Raw genomic sequence first — 15,996 nt, 5'->3', positions numbered from 1 at the left:
AACAACAAATGGAAACAAAAGATTGTTGCAACTACACAACATGATTTAGGATCCGATTCTGGGGTTGAAACAAAGATCACAACCATGGGATTCAAAGGTAAGGACTCTATTGTGAGTAATAGTTCTTCAAGTGGCCTAAATGAAACTCAACATGAAAATAAAGAATAGAGATTTTCCACATTAGAGTCATTTCAAAACATACCAATATAGATACATTTTTTGATAGTGGTTCACAAGCAAACCTCATTTTTGAAGACACTGTCAAGAAATTGAATTTGGAAACAACTCCTCATCCTAAACCATATCCTTTAGGTTGGATATGTGACAATGAAAAATTACATGTGACAAAAAGATGTAAATTAAGATTTGTCATCACTGCAAACCTAGATGAGGTAGAGTTTGATGTCATTCCACTTGACATTTGTGGTATTGTTTTGGGAAGTCCATATCTATATGATACGAGAGTCATCTTTCATCACCATGAGAACAAATATCACTTGTTTAAAAATGGAGTTGAGTACATTGTTAGAGCACATAATAAGAAGTTGAATTTGTCACTTGTGAATGTTGGACAAATGAAGAGGTTAGTCAATGCTAGTAAGAACTTTGTACTCTTGATGATCAAACCCAAAGAAAATGTTGAAGATGTAACACCAAGAGTTTATGGGCCTCGTTGGGGTTAGTTGGACAACCAACTTCCCGGGGTCATAACTTGGTCATATTATCTCTGTTTGACACGTATGATATCTCGTTGGAAATATCTCTCCAAGGACTACAACTGTCAACATGATTAATGATTGTTGGATGAATTTTGCTAAAAAAACGTCGTTTAGAGCCTCAAAACAGCTCCGAAAGTTCAGGACCCGAAAAACTACCAAAAATAGTAAATTGTGCTACAATTAAGGAAACTGAAAAAATTGAAAGAAAAAATGGTGAGGGTCCAAGTGGAATAGGCGGGTGGCCACCAATATCCACCTAGATCAATCCTCCCCCTTTAGGAAGTAATGGTCCCCATTGCGTTGAGTCCCTTCATTAGATGAGGAAACTTTTGCTGAACTTGGTCCTTGGTGAGCCATTTGCCTTGGTGAAGGAGTTGGCCTACTTTGACAACTTGATATAGTTGTATCCTCTGTTGCCGAGTGTTCTTGATCTGTGTGTCCATGATATGATCAGTTGTGGCCTGTTCCATGCAATTCGGGTTGAGCTCTGTTGGTGTGAGCTGTTCTGCAATGTCAAATGTGTCCAACAATGGTGGAAAGTATGGCCGAAGGCGATCTACATTGAACACTACGTGCAAACCAAGGAATGGTGGGATGCTGAGCTCGAAGGCATCGTAACCGGTGGCCTTGGTGATGGGGTATGGCCCATATTGGAGTGGGCAAAGCTGGTGGTGGGGTCCAGCAAGGCGCTCCTTCTACAAATGTAGCCAAACTTTGTCTCCCACCTGGAACTTGTGCGGCACTCGATGCTGATCATGGCGTTACTTGTACTTAGCATTAGCTCTGTCCAATATATCATGGACTTGTTGGTGGATGTGTTGATTTTGCTCAATCAAGTTGTTATCCCTTTCATCTTCGAACTTCACGTGAGTCGAATCTACCTGAGTGGCTACAAATGGTATAGCCAAATAAATGGGGCATAATGGCTTAAATCCCAACCCTACCTGAAAGGGCTTGTGGCCTGTTGAGTTGTGGAAAGATCTGTTGTAGCTGTGTTGGACATAGGGAGACTTTCATCCCATGTGTGTGGATGATTTGAGTTGTACATGCGCAAAACGTGTACGATCATCCTGTTGACAACCTCTGCTTGGCCATCAATTTGGGGATGGAAATCTGTGGACTTAGTAAGTTTTGTATCTAGCATTGACCAGAGACTTGACCAAAATGCAATTAGAAATTTGTTGTCTCGATCTAAGATAATGGACTGTGGGATCCCAAAGTGTACCCACACTCACTCAAAGAAGAGCTTAGTAGTGGCCTTTGTTGTGATACTCTTCTTGCAGGTCGCCATGATGGCCATTTTAGAGAATCTGTCGATGACCACGAAAACAAAATCATTGTCATGCTTAGTAGAAGGAAGGCCCAACATATAATCCATGGAGACAGATTCCTAAGGTCGACTAAGAGTAGGTACAAGAGTATACAAGCCTTGCTTCTTGATGGTTGGTTTGGAAATGACGCAGGCGGTGCAAGATCTAATGTACTTCCCAACATCCTGACGAAGTTTTGGCCAATAAAAATACTTCTACAATATCGCCACTATTTTCTCTACTCTGAAATATCCAGTGACCTAACTGTAGTGCGCCTCCCAAATCATCTTGGCATGCTCACTTGAAGGAACACAGATGTGTCCCAAGTAGCAAAATAGTGCATCCTGAAGGTGAAACTTTGGAACATGCTTCACTTCAAGGAGTGCCTGGTATATGCTACCGAATTCTGGATCGCTCTTGTAAAGATGGAACCACCCCGATGTCTTGTGACCATAGGAGTCAAGCACAATGATTAGCACCATGACCGATGGTCGACTGAGGCAATCAACGACATTATTGGTGCTACCCTTCTTATACTTAATGTTCAAATGGAACTATTGCAGATAGGTGGACCATTTCTGATGGCAATCGTTCTGCAACTTCCCTTGTGTCTATATGAACTGTAAAGGCTAGTGGTCAGCGTCAATGATCGTTTCCTTCCCCAGAATGTAATGCTTCCATTGACGGTAGGCCTACACAATGGAATACATTTCTTTGTTGTAGGTGGGGTACTTTCGAACTGTGTTTGAAAGTGTCTCACTGTGGTAAGCCATTGGATTCCCATGTTAAGTAAGAACCGCACCAATGGCATAGACAGAGGCATTTGTCTCAATCTCAAATGGTTGTTGCAGGTCTGGTAATGTGAGCACTGGTGTCGAACAGAGGCGATTATTCAACTAGGAGAACACTCGTTGTTGGGTTTCCCACCAAAAGAACTTTGATTTCTCTTCGCCCTTGGTGACTTGACTTAAAGGCCAAGTGATATGAGAGAACCCCAACACGAACCTACGGTAGAAATTGGCAAGACCCAAAAAGATGCTGAGCTCTGTTAGCATAGAAAATTTTAGGGGCGAATGTTCGCCCTTTGGTGAAATTAAGGGGTTTTAAATTTTTAGTGGACGAATATTTTGTATCATAGTACATTTTTACAAATCACCTCAAATAGCCCACCTTATTTTAAGGGAGAGGGTAAAAAAGGTAAATTTAGCCCTTGAAATTAGGAGTTACAACCTTCCATTCACCCATTTTCAAGAATAGATTTTATTTAAGTGAATCCATTCGCCCATTTTCAAAAATAGGTTTTATTTAAGTGAATCCTATGGGCCAAATACCATAATTATAAAAGAGGTATGGTAAATTAATAAAAATATAAATAAATGAGAGGTATGGTAAATAAACAAAACATTTTTTATATTTACTCCATAAGTCACCTTATATACATGCAAGGGTGTAAACAAATAAAAATAAGTAAAGTGGAGGTATGTTAAATAAATAAAACGTCTTTTTATACTTACTCAAAAGGTATGGTAAATAAATAAAAATATAAATAAACTAGACGTATGGTAAATAAATAAAACCTCTTTTTATATTTAGTCCATAACGCTCATTCTATTTATGAAGGCTCAAGAAAGAGGTTTTATTTAAGTGAATCCTATGGGCCAAATACCATATTTGTAAGAGAGGTATGGTAAATTAATAAAAATATAAATAAACGAGAGGTATGGTAAACAAATAAAACATTTTTTTATATTTACTCCATAAGTCATCTTATATTTACGAACACTCAAAAAATGTGTTATATTTAGGTGAAACCTATGGACAAAATACTATGGGACAAATACCATGGACTAGATTGTTATTAATACCATGCAAAAAAACATTATTAACCCTAATATTAGTATTAATAAAAATAAAAATGGCACATTGTATTGACCCATGGTATTCACCAAAATGGCACTTGGTATTGAACCATGGTATTCACCAAAATGGCACATGGTATTGACCCATGGTATTCACCTTGGAATGTAGCCTATTTAAATGGGGGAATTAAACCAGCATAGATCCATCTTTACTCTGGATCTACTAACCCCAGAGAGGTATCAAATATCGTGATATGCAAACTAGCATAGAGTGAAAAAATATTTGATCCCTCTCGGGGGGTGGATCAAGAGTAAAATAAAAAATAAAATAAAAATCAACTATTAATTTTATTAATTTATATAAATTACTAATAGTAACTTTTAAGCTCTAGGTTTATAATAACCCATGGTATTGACCCATGGTAATACCAAGATCTTACAAGATTTTATAATTGAGTAAAATATTCGCCATGCCTGGTGAGAGATTCGCCAAAAAATTATATATACATATTATATTATTGATAAAATCGCCTTCCATTTTTCCTATATACCATGGAGATTCGCCCATTTATTATATATATAAATTTAGGGGGGGTTCTTAAAATTTTCCCTATCTGTTAGAGTGGTTGGGGCTGGCCAATCTCGAATGACTTGTATCTTGGATGGGTCCACATGTACACCCTGCTCATCAATGATGTACCCCAGATATTGAACCTAGGTCAGGCCAAAGGTGAATTTCTCCAATTTAGCACACAACTTGTGTTATTGAAGGGTTTGAAGGACCTGTCAAATATGATGGAGGTGCTCTTCCCAACTCTGGTTGAAGATCAAGATTTCATCTAAATTAACCACCACGAATGCATTGGTGAAGGGTCGCAAGATGTCATCCATCAGTCTCATGAAAGTTGACGGGGCGTTCGTCAATCCAAATGGCATGACCAACCATTTGAAAAGGCCCTCCTTGGATTTGAAGGAAGTCTTCCACACATCGGCAGGTTTGATAGGCACATAGTGATAACCTCACTCCAAGTCAATCTTGAATATTTTGCCCCCTTGAGGTCATCCAGAAGTTCATCAATTCGTGGGATTGGGTACCTATTCCGGATAGTGATCTTGTTCAGTGCCTAATGGTCAATACAGAGCCTCCAGGTTCCATCCTTCCTCTGTACCAATACAATCGAGCTCCCATAGGGTGTTGAGCTTGGCCTGATGTGCCCTTTCTACAATAGTTCTTGAATCTTCCTATTGATCTCATCATTCTCTAGAACAGAGCGTCAATAGATCGGTCCATTGGGCAGCGGCGTGCACGGGGTCAGAACAATGGAGTGCTTGACTTGACAGTGCAAAGGTACCCCTGTGGGTGAGGCAAAAATATTCCTGTACTCCTCCACGATGTTGTGCATTTGTTTTTGTTGTGCAGGGGATCCCTGCCTGGAAGCCGTGGCCATAACCTTCTTCTTGCCTTGGGGATGAATCATAAGATAAACAAATTTCCTGGTCTAGGAAATTATCAAAGAGATGGTGGTGGGCAAGGCTACCTCCGGTATCCTATACAACTTATTAGCCAAATTATTAATCACACAACGAGGTCTAGACTCATATACAACATGTCACTTCCACAAGTATGGTTGTCCTAACAATACATCAGAAACTTCAAGAGGAGAAACGTCACATAGTACCTCATCCGTGAAGGGCTTGATGTTGTAGGGAAGGCGACACTGTTGGCTAACGCGAAGATCTCGTCCTTGGTGAAGCCACCCGATGGTGTATGGATGTGGATGTGTTGTAGTCTTTAGGCCTAGCCGCTTCATGACCTCTACTGAAATGAGGTTCTTTTGGCTCCTGCTATCGACAATGAACTACAGCGGAGAACCCTTCACCCACATCTGTGAGTGGAAGAGGCGTTCCCCCTCCTCTGGATCTTCAGGCTCAATTTTCTAGATCTTTGTGGTGGCCACGATGGCACTGGGATCTACATCAATGATCTTCTTCCCTTTGTCAATTCCCTTATCGGGTTCTGATTCAGAGTTAGGACCTGCGTCTAATTTAGAAGCCTTCATCTTGACAACTAGTGACTACTTGGCCTGACACTCACTTGTATTGTGAGTGGAGCTCTTATGGAACTCACACCATTTTCCCGTGTTCTTCTTCGTCTTCGTGGTGTTGTTTTTTTCTTGTGGCTTTGGCGGGTTGTCCTAGGTAGCCCCGCCTTGGCTTGGTCCTTTATTCTGTGGTTTGGGGGCACATATTCCTTGCTTTGGATTCGTAGATCCAAAGTCTCGCATCTTTAGTGTAAACTTCTGCTCTATCTTTACAACGTACCGATATGTTGTGCCAAGTGAGGAGATGTACAGGAACTCCATCTTGTCCTAGATGTACTTGTGTAGAAAACCGCAGTACTTGAGCACCAAATGCCACTCAGTATCTTTGATACCCAGCTTCATGTGAAGGGTATGGAAAGTATTTGTGAACTCTGGCACATCTTGGTCCCTTCCCTGCCATAGTGTGGTCCACTTTATGTATTTATCTTCATAGCTCCCGACGTGGTAATATTGTTCCTTGATGGCGTCTCAGAAATAATTCTAAGAGGGTGTAGCTGAAAACAACGAGGGTTCACTCTTGTCCTTTTGTTCATAGTAGGTTTCCCACCAATCCTTGACGCGTGGGGCGACTTTGAGAAGTGCAAAAGTAATCTTTTCCTAATTGGAAAAGTCATGAACTGAAAAATATCCTTCCAACAGATTTAACCATCTATCTATGGCATCTACATCTATTAGGCCTTCAAATATGGGAATATCAAAGTTAACTTGTACCTTAAAAGGAGTAGCACCTCCAGAGTGGCCACTGGATGAAGATGCATCGCCTATGGGTAGCCGTCGAAGGATCTGGGCAAATTTATCCATCATCGCGTCCATTTGTCACTCGAAGGCTTCCTCGAGCAACATTTTGAAAGGATCTCCTGCCCCCTCGTCTTTATTTTCTTCCACCATGGGAGGTCGTCGGGTTTTGCGAGGCTGATCCTGTAATGTATCAACCAGATCGATCCTTAACTCCTTATACCCTGACCTCATTGGGGACATGCAAAGAAAAAAAGAGGAAGAGCAGACCGCTCTGATACCACTGATCCGAACTTAAACAAGAATGCTACAACTTACATATATAATCACAAACATAGAGATGCAATAGAAAAGCACTTCATTTCATTAATAGAAAAATATTGAACTATGCTTACAAACATAATGGAAATAAGATAGCTTGGGCGATGGTAGCTTATCTCTGAGAAGAGATGTGGCAGCTACATGCCTTTGAACTGAGTTACAATGAGGCTCAAGGGCCTTTTTATTATTAAACAATAAGAGAAAACCCTAAACAACCAAAACCCTAACTCGAGGAGATGTAACACCAATAGTTTATGGGCCCTGTTGGGGTTAGTTGGACAATGAACTTCCCAGGGTCGTAACTTGGTCATATTATCTTTGTTTGATGTGTATGATACCTCGTTGGAAAGATCTCTCTGAGGACTACAACTGCCAATGTGATTGCTTTGGCAATCACCAAATGGATTTTGCCAAAAAAAATGTCATTTAGGGCCTCAAAACAGCTCCTGAAGTTCAAGACCCAAAAAAATGCCAAAAATAGTAAACTGCGCTACAATTAAGGAAACTGAAAAAACTAAAAGAAACAATGGTGAGAGTCCAAGGGGAATAGGCGGGTGGCCACCAATATCCACCTGCATCATCAACTTCCCGGGGTTGTAACTTTGGCATACGATCTCCATTTGATGGGCACAATACCTCGTTAGAAATATCTTTCTAATGACTACAACTTTTGAGTGGTCGACATCAAGTAAAAAGCCTTTTTGGCCCCGATTGTTTCAAAAAAAACGTTGTCTAGGGCCTCAAAATGACTCCGGAAGTTAAGGACCCGAAAAAATGCCAAAAATAGTAAGTTGTGTTGCAAATAAGGAAACTTAAAAATTGAAAGAGACAGTGGTCAGGGTCCAAGTGGAATAGGCAGGTGGTCACCAACATCCACTTGGATCAAATAGTTACGGAACCGCTCCGCCACATTAAATAAAAAAATGTACAATATAAAAATAGCACCACGGGGGTTTGAATCTAGGCGGGGCCTGTATGAACCAGGGAAATTTACCAACTTGCCCAACAACCTCATTGGTTAATCCACGCATTGAACTATATATAAACCAAGTTAATTCATTCGCCCGGGGAGAGGAGGTGGAGGCTGAGCGAAACCAAGAGCCGAGAGGGAACTTTGATGGCATGTTTTTAGAGATAGATTCTTAGGGAATATTTATAAGAATATTCTTAGAGGCAGTAAGGAATCTAAAAGATTCCCTAAAGGGCAATCTTTCATAGTGACATAAATATGCCAACTTTATACTCAAAAGAACCAAAATTTCGCAGGGATTGTGATGGTGTGGTTCATTTCGCCATCTAAGAAGCATAAATTTAAGCAACTAGCAGCAATGAATCTTTGCAAAATCTTGTGGAATCTACAAGATTCCCTTGGAGGCTGATTTTTTACAAAGGTGGAATGGTGCCAACTTTATAGTCATATTTCACAGAATTTCACAAGTAGCGTAGTGGTGTGCTTAGAATTTTCATTCGAGCAGTGGATTTTTTTCCCATCTCCAGGAAGGAACCTTTGGGGGAATCTGAAAGACACCCGAGGGTCCAGATTTTGACATTTTCAAAAAAGGGGTCAAGTTTATAGTTGTTTGACACAATTTTAAGCCACGAATTCAACAGTGATGTTTGCTTCTGCAGCTGAGCTTTGTATTTTTCATCCATGACTAATATTGGAGGTATAAGGTTCATTTATGTAAAGTTGATTGTAATTCATTTTTGTTGTTATTTAATGAAAGAGGCTTCCCCACTTTGAGTAGTGCCCGAGGACGTAACCCACACTGGGTGAACTTTGTAATCAAATCGTTTGTGCGCCTTTGATCTCATGGTTTCTTTCCACTTCTTTTTCATGTGTTTAAGTTACTTGGTTACATGCTCTTTTATATGCAATTCTATATGCATCTATGAAGTAAAAGATTTGGATCAGTTAGGAACTTTTGATTAGGCATCAAAGTTGCATTGTTGAACATAATTGTGTAGATCTCTAATAGGATGTTATTATGCCCATTGAAGCACTATACATAACTTCATTATCATATGATGGATATATAAGGACAACAAGAGTTCTTGGATAAATGAAACATTTTCCCAAACTCTATTGTCATGTGGATCAACTATTGTGTTAGTTCCAACGAAATATGGTATATAGGAAATGTGTATGGGTTATTGACATCTTAACATAATTACCATTAAGAACTATTCATTTTTGTCCAATACAGAGTTATTGGATCAATGTTTAGAAGTAACATGTTTTAGTATGATCAAACACAAATTTGACCACCACATATTCATATCAAATTTAAAAATACTTTAAAAGCAACCTTTAGAATGTGTCGAGGACTATTAAATGATATGGTCCTACAAATTCCCCTATAAAATTCACAAAAATAACAAATAAATTGTTAATATTATATCTTGTATCATTTATGATGGTGTATTCAAATAACATTCTTATTTAAAAAGATGTGAAAGAAGCTCTTATACCATTTTGATGTAATGTAACATTTCATAGAAAAGAGTTATTATCTATAACTCTATGCAAATCACAATGAACTAAACATTAACATGAAAAGAAAAAATCATCATCTATAATCCTATGGTTATCATGGAAAAATATCCATATTTATGAAATTTCATGAAATGACGAACAAATCATATAAATTCATAAGTCACTTTTCCGAGGTTGCCCACTCACTCAATATGTTAACCCGCAAGACCACATCTTTAGTTGAGAAGTTACAAAATAAAGTATTTGGTAGGATCAAGTAGTGATTCATCTTTTCCTTACACCATCTCACATCTTGAATGTTGATATTTTTCTGTTTCACAAAGCAGGCAAAAATCTCTAATGTGTGACAACAATAGGAATTTGTTGCTAGATTAGCTCCAGGTAGTTGGGAAAGAGTTAATGTATCCTATATTTGCTGTGAGAGGATTTATGAGTTAGTTAGATTCTCTTGGCTATAAAATACATGCCCGTATAGATATTGGTGAGTGAGAGTTTGTGAGGAAAATGATTATTTTGTAATCTCCTGATTAATAATAAGATTGTCGATGCCTCTGTTTGGTGGACGTAGCCCAGATTGGTTGGGTGAACCACGTTAACTTACTGTGTCATTTGTGTATGATTGAATTGCTGTGTATATGTTTTGTCTGCTGCGCACCGTTGGCTCTAACAAGTGGTATCAGAGCTAGTTTGAGGAGCGGCGCAGTTGGAGGAGCGGCGTAGATGCATATTGACTGTTTGCTGGTGGTGCGTATCGCTGGTTAATTGGCTGCTGGTACATGTTAGCTGCTGGTGCGTGTTAATGCTGATGCGTGATTGAGCCTGCGTGGAGAGGATCGTTGCTGGTGGATCATGTGTTTGAGCTGGTATTACCTGCGTGGAGCCTGCAATTAATGGGTGAGGGTGCTGGTTTATTCATTGCGTGAGGGTGCTGGTATGTATCAAAATAATTTGTATAGATCGTTGGTATGTATTTATTGCGTGAAGTTTGTGTTGGTGCGTGAAGTTTGTGCTAGTGCGTGAAGGTGCGTATGACTGTGCCGGTCGAATATTGATTTTGTTATGAGTTAATTTGCATTGGCGTGGAATTTTTTGGTTAAACTAATGGCTCCAAATAAATAGAAATGCGCACTTTGACTTGATTAAATACGCCAGTGCTCCATTGGCGCATTGCTCCATTGCACTTTGATTTACTCGATTGTGTGCTGTAATATGCACAGCAGAAAAAACAAAAGTTTTTTTTTGAGATTAATTTTTTTTTATTGCCCAATGTACTGTAAGTTACACAGCAACAAAACAAAAACAAAAGTTTTTTTTTAAAAGCAAAGGCAGTAAGGCATAGGCGGTTTTTTTGAGATTAACTTCTTCTATTAAAAGTTGGATTTGGAGATTATTGTTTTTTTGATACAAGATGGCGAAAACTCAGAGTGCCCGGTTTGAAATTGAGAAGTTTAATGGCAAAAATAATTTCGAGATCTGGAAGGTGAAGATGTATGATTTGCTTGTCCAACATGGTGTGGCAAAGGCGTTGTTGGGAAAATCCAAACAGCCTTACAACATCACAGATAATGAGTGGGCCAAGATGGATGAAAGAGCAATAAGTGTTATTCGACTGTGTCTGGCGGATGATGTCCTGTTTAATATCGTGTCAGAGACAACAGTTGCTGGTTTGTGGACGAAACTGGAGAAACTGTACATGACCAAATCCTTAACCAATAGGATTCTCCTGAAGCGACAGTTGTACAGTTTGCGAATGAAGGAAGGTACATCGATTGCTGATCATTTAAATGCTTTTAATACTCTTTTGGTGCAATTACAAAGTATAGAAGTAAAAATTCAATCCGAGGATAAAGCTATTACTTTATTGTGCTCGTTGCCCGAGTCATGGGATCATTTTGTTACTTCTATAAGTCTTAGTTCATTAGAAACCATTGAGTTTGATGATGTAGTTGCATCTTTATTATCGGAAGAAACAAGGAGAAGGTCGCATTCAGAAACCTCTACATCCGAAGCTATGATGGTTAGAGGTCGTTCGAAAGAAAGACGCTCCAGTAGGCCGAGCGACTCACGTTCAAAGTCGAAAGGCAAAAAGAGTAAGGTAAAGTGTTGGTTTTGTGGCAAATCAGGGCATTTGAAGAAGGATTGCTGGAAGCGACAACAACAAACTTCTAAAGAAGGTTCTTCGACAGAGAAGAAGGAGGCAAATACTACAGATACAGGTTCGGCATCTGGTTCAGGTATGAGTGATGAAGTATTATCAGTTAATGTGTCAAATCATGGTAAACATTGGTTGTTAGATTCCGGTGCATCAAACCACATGTGTATTCATAAAGATTGGTTTAAGACATATAAATCAATTGATGATGGTGTTGTGTACATGGGTAATGATGTAACATGTAATATTGTGGGAATTGGCAGTATACAACTGCAAATGTTTGATGGGACAACTAAAATGTTAACTGATGTGAGGCATGTACCAGATTTAAGGAAAAATTTGATTTCATTAGGAGCACTTGATTCAAATGGATATAAAACTGTAATTCAAGGTGGAGTAATGAAAATTTACAAAGGTATTTTACTAGTTATGAAAGCTAAGAAGATAGGAAATCTATTTCAGTTAGAAGGAGGTACAGGGTCAGATTATGTGTCTACGGTGTCTGAACATGACAATAGTTCCATCCACTTATGGCATCAAAGGTTGGGGCATATGAGTGAAAGAGGGTTAAAAATTTTGGCTGATCGCAAGTTACTTCCAAATCTAAAGTCTGGATAGTTAGATTTTTCTAAGCATTGTCTGTTTGGAAAACAAAGTAAACAAAAGTTTAAAACAGGCAAACATACTAGTAAAGGAATACTTGACTATATCCATTCAGATGTCTGGGGTCCAACCCCTACAACCTCATATGGTGGCTCGTCATATTTTGTATCGTTTATTGATGACTTTTCTAGGAAAGTGTGGGTCTACATGTTGAAAAGGAAGTCTGATGTTTTTTCAGTTTTCAAGCAGTTTAGAGCATTGGTAGAAAACAGCACTGGTAGAACAATAAAATGTTTAAGAAATGACAATGGTGGTGAGTTTACTTCCAAGGAGTTTGACAGCTATTGCAAGGATGCAGGGATCGAGAGACATAAGACCACGGTTTATACTCCTCAGCAAAATGGAGTTGTTGAATGCATGAATATGACTCTTCTAGAGAGAGCAAGGAGTATGCTGAGTAACGCCGGGTTGCAAAAGGAGTTGTGGATGGAAGCGGTGGCAACAACTTGTTATGTGATAAACCGATCTCCATCAACGACGATACGCTGCAAGATTCCTCAAGAGGTATGGAAAGGTCACCCTTGTGACTATTCTAAACTCAGAGTGTTTGGTTGTGATGCATATGCTCTAGTGCCTAAACATCAGCGAACTAAATTAGATCCAAAGTCTAAAAGGTATATCTTTGTTGGGTATGGTGTCGGAACAAAGGGATATAGATTGTGGGATCCTACTACCCACAAAATCATCATCAACAGAGATGTAAAGTTTAATGAATCCTCTCTTGTATAGTTAGATGTAGATAGTAGATTGAAACAGGATGATGTATCTGACTTTCAGCACATTCAGTTTGATAGCATTTCTAATGATACTCATGATGACCATAGTTCAGATACTAGTCATGAACAAGTTTCAGAATCAGAACATGAACAGGGTTCAGGTATAGATCATGAACATGTCTTAGATATTGATCGTCAAGAAGTTCCTACAGATGGTAGTCAGCCAATCGAGGAAGCGCTAGAAACATCCTTAAGGAGGTCGACAAGAATCAAACGGCCACCGAGAAGGTATGATGATTATGTTACTTCAGTTGCATTTACTGCTAAGGACGATGAACCTCTGTGCTATCAGGAATCAATAGAAGGTTCGAAAAGTGACAAGTGGAAAGCAACCATGAAGGACGAAATGATGGCCTTAGGCAAGAATGGCACATGGGATCTGGTTGAGCTTCCGAAAGACAGGAAAACTGTAGGGTGTAAATGGGTTTTCAAGCTAAAACGGGGTGTGAATGATACGGAAGACAAGTACAAAGCGAGGCTGGTTGCAAAAGGGTTTTCTCAGAAAGCCGACATTGACTTTCATGAGATTTTTTCACCAGTTGTTAAAATAGTTTCAATTAGAATTGTGTTAGCATTAGTGGCTTTGGTTGATTTAGAGTTGCAGCAATTAGATGTAAAGACTGCATTTCTACATGGAGACTTAGATGAGGAAATTTATATGGAACAACCGGAAGGGTTTGTTCAGCATCACAATGAGAAATTTGTCTGTAGGCTCAAGAAGTCATTATATGGCCTAAAGCAGTCGCCTCGGCAGTGGTATAAGAAGTTTGATTCTTTCATGTTGAGTCAGAAATATGTTAGAAGTGAATATGATCATTGTGTTTATTTTAAGCAATTTAAAAATGGCATATTCATTATCTTAGTATTGTATGTTGACGATATGCTTTTAGCAAGCAAAAGCATAGAAGAAATCAACAGGTTGAAGGCTCAGATGGCAAGGACATTTGATATGAAAGATCTAGGAGCAGCAAGACAGATTTTGGGCATGGAGATTTTCAGAGACAGGAGCAATGGTAAGCTATGGCTATCACAACAAAAGTATATTGAGAAAATACTTTTGAGATTTGGTATGAACAATGTGAAGCCTGTGTCAGTCCCTTTCGCTTCCCATTTCAAACTTTCTTCGAGTTTATGTCCTAATACAGATGAAGAAAAGGATTATATGTCTCGAATTCCATATGCAAATGTAGTAGGGTGTTTAATGTATGCGATGGTTTGTACTCGACCAGATATTTCACATGCAGTTGGGGTTGTCAGCAGGTATATAGCAAATCCGGATAAAGAACACTGGTTAGCAGTGAAATGGGTGTTTCGGTATTTGAGAGGCACAAGTAGTTATTGTATCACTTACAATAAGAGTAGTGAATTTGTTTGCGGGTATGTTGATTCCAATTTTGCAGGTGATTTGGATAAGAGAAGGTCAACATCAGGGTATGTCTTTACTCTTGCAGGTGGAGCAATTAGTTGGATGTCAAAGTTGCAGAACATTGTTGCTTTATCCACTACTGAAGCAGAATACATTGCTGCTTCTCATGCTTGCAAAGAAGCGATTTGGTTGAAAGGTTTGTTTGGTGAGTTTGGTAGGCTGCAGGACAACATCAAGTTATTTTGTGATAGTCAAAGTGCAATACATTTGGCTAAGAATCCGGCCTATCATAGTAAATCAAAGCATATACCGATCAAGTACCATTTTGTAAGACAGGTTATCACTGAAAGGGGAGTCTCTCTTGAAAATGTGCATACAAAGGAGAATTGTGCAGACATGTTCACGAAACCAGTTTTGTTAGAGAAGCTACGTTGGTGTTTGGCTTCTCTTGGCTTGCAGAAAAGATAAAAATAATAAACAAACAGGGTATCAGGCTAATTGTTGTCAAGGTGGAGATTGTTGAGATTTTTCTGTTTCACAAAGTAGGCAAAAATCTCTAATGTGTGACAACAATAGGAATTTGTTGCTAGATTAGCTCCAGGTAGTTGGGAAAGAGTTAATGTATCCTATATTTGTTGTGAGAGGATTTATGAGTCAGTTAGATTCTCTTGGCTATAAAATACATGCCCGTACAGATATTGGTGAGTGAGAGTTTGTGAGGAAAATGATTATTTTGTAGTCTCCTGATTAATAATAAGATTTACGATGCCTCTGTTTGGTGGACGTAGCCCAGATTAGTTGGGTGAACCACGTTAACTTACTGTGTCATTTGTATATGATTAAATTGTTGTGTATATTATTTTTGTCTGTTGCGCACCGTTGGCTCTAACATTGAAATAATTTAAACATTTATTAAATATTTTTTCCTTACGTTAAGCCTCTCGAATTAATTTTCGAGAGATACAAACTAGTTAAGTTATGTGGAAACATACAAACTCATACCTAACTCAACAACATTTATCCTCTCGAAATTATTTACCCAACATACAAATACAAACTCATGTAATTCAAAAGAGAAGTTATTCAACTTTATTTCCTTATGCCCTTGGTAGTCTAACTAATAGTTAAGTCATTCAAACTCGTTAAGTCATGTGGAAACATACAAACCCATGTAAGTCAAAAGAGAAGTTATTCAACTTTATTTTCTTATGGCATTAGTATTCTAACGAATAGTTGTTTTGGTTTTTCCTAGGTGATAATTAGTTGTTTTGGTTTTTCCTAGGTGATATTTTATGATTAGGTAGTATTCCTTTAGTTTTTTTTTTTTTAATTTTATTTAAAATTTGGTTTGGTTTCTTTGGTTTTGTTTTGTTTTTTTTTTTAATTATAAATTTGAATTGTGTAATTTATATATTATTAGTATTTAAGGGATTTTTAGGGTATTGAATTTATTTATCTATTAAAAAATATATTTTAAATAAAAAGAAATCACAATT

This window comes from Pinus tabuliformis, chromosome Q (assembly GCF_031772625.1).
Source record: "Pinus tabuliformis cultivar Carrire ecotype Pingquan chromosome Q, CPIR1, whole genome shotgun sequence".
In the NCBI taxonomy this organism is placed as follows: domain Eukaryota; kingdom Viridiplantae; phylum Streptophyta; class Pinopsida; order Pinales; family Pinaceae; genus Pinus; species Pinus tabuliformis.
Note: the sequence above shows the minus strand (reverse complement) of the source record.